This window comes from Protobothrops mucrosquamatus, unplaced genomic scaffold, assembly GCF_001527695.2.
Source record: "Protobothrops mucrosquamatus isolate PMUCROS unplaced genomic scaffold, P.Mucros_1.0 scaffold3637, whole genome shotgun sequence".
Taxonomy (NCBI): Eukaryota; Metazoa; Chordata; class Lepidosauria; order Squamata; family Viperidae; genus Protobothrops; species Protobothrops mucrosquamatus.
Window position 1 is genome coordinate 505 of NW_015389598.1, and position 4,522 is coordinate 5,026.

The window sequence follows — 4,522 nt, forward strand, 5'->3', positions numbered from 1 at the left end:
ATGTATGAAGCAGGGTAAAGTAGGGCAGGACAAGAAATCAAAAGAAACACATGTCAAGGAACCAATGAGTGATTAATTTCCTTAATCTATATAATATCACTAAACCAAATAAAACTTGATTTGGAAAAATTGAAAAATCTGCAAGTGTAGACGTTAGGGAGAATTGCTATGGTGAAAATGAATGTATTACCAAAAATACTCCTTTTACTTCAAACAATACCTATACCTATAAAACTATAGAGAAAATTTTTTTTTGAAGACCTGAACTCCTTAATTTTAAAATTTATCTGGCAAGGAAAGAAAGCTAGAATTAAATTGAAAATGTTACAAGAAACTAAGGGGAAATGGAGGTTTTGGTTTGCCAGACTGGGTTTTATATTATCAAGCATCGGTGTTAACATGGGTAAAAGAATGGATAACCCTCAGACATAAAAGATTGTTGTACTTAGAGGGACATGACTTACAACTTGGTTGGCATGCTTTTTTATGGTATGGGAAAAATAAAATTCATAAACATTTTCAAAACCACTATATTAGAAATGCATTTTAACTAACATGGGAAAATAAAAAGCATAATATATTTGAAAATCCCAGGATGGCTGTCAACAATGGAAGCATTTGTACACCCAAATCTAGTTAGCTTTGAGAAAATATGGACATATAAAGATATTCTACACTCTGAAGGGAACTTAAAATCTAGACAAGAGATGGAAAATCAGGGTACTGATTTATCATTAGTGGTCATATTTACCCTAGAAAAATACGACATGCTCCAGGGAAAGATTGAAGGCAAACGAGGTCCAGGCAGAAGAAGAACATCGTGGCTTCAAAATCTAAGGGACTGGTTTGGACAAAACTCAACAGCACTTTTTCCTGCGGCTGCTGAGAAAAACAGGATCGCCAACGTCAGATAACGGATATGGCACAAAAAGAAGAAGATCATATTTACAGATACAAGTGAGATATGATAAAGGTGTTAAATTGTATGGATTCCATAAAAAGCAGACTTTGTTTGATCAGATACTATTAACCTCTGATGAAAAACTAATTAAGAAAATGTATAATTTTCTATTAAATTTGAAAATAGAAAATGAACAAGTAAAAGAAACAATGATAATATGGGTAAAAAGTTTTGGATATAGATTTAGAGAAATGGCAAAGCCTGTGGGAAAGAAATTACAAACTGACAATGTCAACCTCTTATAAAAAAAACTTATATAAAATGTTTTATAGATGGCACTTGCCACCAGCAAGATTAGCAAAAATGTTTAAAAATATGTCATATAAATGTTGGAAATGTAATAAAAAACCAGGTAGTTATTATCATGTATGGTGGACATGTGTTAAAGCAGACATGTCAAACTCGCAACGTGACACCCCTGTATTAAAGCAAAGAAATATTGGACAAAAATACATACTTGGCCAGAAAAGATGCTGGGAAAACATGTAGATTTTAAACCTGAACTTTGTAAATTAGGTATAATGCCAGAAAAGCTTGAAAAACGAAGTATATATCTGATTTTGCATGTGATAACAGCAGCAAGACTTATATTTGCACAATATTGGAAAAATGAAGAAATACCATCGGAATAAGAAATAATTAAAAAAATACTAGACTGTGCAGAAATGGACAGACTTACTTTGAGATTGAAAGAAAAAGAAGAAAAAGAATATTTTCAAACTTGGGACTTATTTTATCAATGGCCAGAGAAACGAACTAGCGATTAGGAATTTAATTTGTATTAGTGAACGGTAAACCCAGACAACACGTTTGTTGAATAAGCACTACTGAATTGTATTAAAAAATCAATAAAAGCCGTAATCTCTCAACTTCCTTCATCTTAACTGTATCAAATTTGTATTTGTATATGGTTCGGGGGTCTTGGCTCCTTTAGCTTCTTAGAGCCTTTTGCTGAAATACTTCAATAAAAGTTCCTCGAACTCCTGCCTGGTTCTGATTGGCATCTGCGCCAGGCTAAACCCGGTTTGCGGACAACAGAGGAAACAAGTAAAGTAGTTCAAGGATTGCCTGGAAGGCCCAGGATCTGGATGGCCCTCCACAGGGATTCCCCCTGGCGGATTCCTACCTCGTACTCCTGGAGAGCGTCCTCAGCACGGACTACCGAGTGGCCCCTGTGCTCTTCGAATTGGATGCAGACCACGCAGATGAGGGTCTCGTGGTCCTTACAAAAGAGCTTGAGGGGCTGCCGGTGCTTCGTGCAGAGACTCCCTCCGTCCTCGCCCCAAGGGCTTCCGCATTGCCTGGCTATTTCCAGCACCCGCGCCAGCTGCCTGTTGGGCAGGACGTTGCGGGGCCCGAAGGTCTGTCTGCACACGGGACAGGAAGCCTCCGATTCCGACGTCCCCCAACTGCCGGTCAGGCAGCCCCGGCAGAAGTTGTGGCCGCACTCCGGGATGAGCACGGGGTCCTGGAAATAGTCCAGGCAGATGGAGCAGGTGGCTTCTTCCAAGAAATCCTCCATGGACGCTGCGGCCGCCATCGCTGCCTCCTCCGCCGAGAGAAGGAAAGAGAAACTTAATTTCGCATCTCTTCTTGCAAATCAGGTGACCGCCTTTAGGCTCTGCCCAGACGGGAAACCGAGACGAATGACTGTTGCGGTCAGCTTCGGTGGCTTCTTAAAGGAGAACGACAGTATTTTAAAAAGAACAAATTGGAGAGAAGCAAACATCCACGGGACGGAGCCCCAGTCAATTATTATTGGCCGAATCAGTTCGTCAAAGGGTAAATTGTTTTAAAAACTGGGGAGAAGCAAACATCCACGGGATGGAGCCCCGATCAATTACAACTGATCCCAGTGTGAGAAGGATCTATAAAGCTGTATAAAATGTATAAGAACTGTTGTATAAGAAATATTGACCTAAGTTCTAATAAAGTTATCAGTAGCTGACAGGAGCCTCATTAGAGAGGAGGGGGGGAAGCCGACAAGCCATAATAGAAAGGAAAACTTTTAAATTCACAAGCGAACATGATAATTAAATACATCTTTTAAATTACAAAAACAAAAAAGGAAACACACAAAACTTAATTTTCACTAGGTAAACTTATTTATAAGGAAAAAGATTCAATGATCGCTTGATTTAATCAGCTCTTTTTCTGGGTTAATAAGAATGTTAAAAAATGAACAAGGAACACCAATTAAGAAATGAATTTAGAATAATATAAATGTTGTTGCTAGAATATTTCATCTTTTGCAGTCTACCTTCCATGGGCTTTGACTCTTGGAAATAAAGCTTCCTCCTCTTCAGATAGCACCAGCATTTGAGTTTTTTCCCTTTCCCCGCTGAAATCCGGACCAGATTTTCTTCCCACACCAGCATCCTGTTAAAGGGGGGGGGGGAGTTTTTAAAAACTGGGGAGAAAGAAACATTCTTGGGATGCCTCCTCTGATCAATGATTGATCCAAGCATCCTGCTGAGGGAAAAGATATTGAAAAAAACCTGGGGAGAAAGAAACATCCATGGGACAGATTCCCAATTAATTATTATTTATCCAATTAGCTCGTTAAAGGGGAAAATGCTTTTAAAGAACTGAAATCTTTAAGGGATGGGATTGGGTAAACTTGGAATGAAACAGACTGGGAGGAATCCTTAATAAAATCCCAAATCGAGTGCTGCAGTTGATAGGATGTCTCAGAGATAAAGGGGAAATTAAAATCCTCTCTCTCACTTTTAATAGGAATGTCTGGCTGAGGAAGACCTGCCTGGACTGTCCCCTTCCCAGCCAGCCAATCAGGAGGAAGGCAGCCTGGGTCACTATGGAAGGGAGAAGCAGAAGACTATCTTGCAGAATATGGAATATGTAGAATGTGGAATGGGATCATTTGCTGGATGGAAATCTTCAAGTTAGACCAATGAGGTTCCTTAAGGCAAAAGATGGTTAGAAAGAGTAATTAGTAGTCTCAGGTCAACCTAGGACAGGTGGATCCATGGGGTGGGGGGAAATCTGGTAGGTGGAGAACATCTTATAGGCCTTTTGTTCAAGAGTTTTTTTGGGGAGCTTCCTTAGTCACAGGGTGCCTGGACTGTCCCCTTCCCAGCCAGCCAATCAGGAGGAAGGCAGCCTGGGTCATTATGGAAGGGAGAAGCAGAAGACTATCTTGCAGAATATGGAATATTCCCCTAAACCTGACGCCCATAATAATTTCCATAGCAGTGGCCCTTTATTGGCACAAAAATGTCACAAAGAAATGGGTGGATTGCATTTGAAGACGGGATGAAATTGATTTCAGAACCTGAAAACCCCTGAGCTCCTACCTCCCATTCAAGTCAACAGGTCTTTTCCTTTCTTGCAATCATGCTTACAAGGCCAGGTAACTTTATCTGAACTGAGTTTGGCTGAGCAAAGCAAACTAGGTTTGTTTAGAGATGCTATCGGTTGGCAAAGGCTGGGTGTCGAGTCCTTCAACCTTGCAGGACTAACTTCCCAAGACAAAACACTCTGCCCAGCTTCCTCTAAAATTCACTTTTGGCCTCTCCTTCCCCATACCTCCACCCACATTTC

At 40.2% G+C, this 4,522-nt stretch overlaps 1 pseudogene; it reads right to left on the bottom strand.

The window, feature by feature from the left end:
• Positions 1 to 2,087: 2,087 nt before the first annotated feature.
• LOC107297985 lies at positions 2,088 to 2,519 on the bottom strand (annotated as a pseudogene).
• Between the last annotated feature and the right edge of the window lie 2,003 nt (positions 2,520 to 4,522).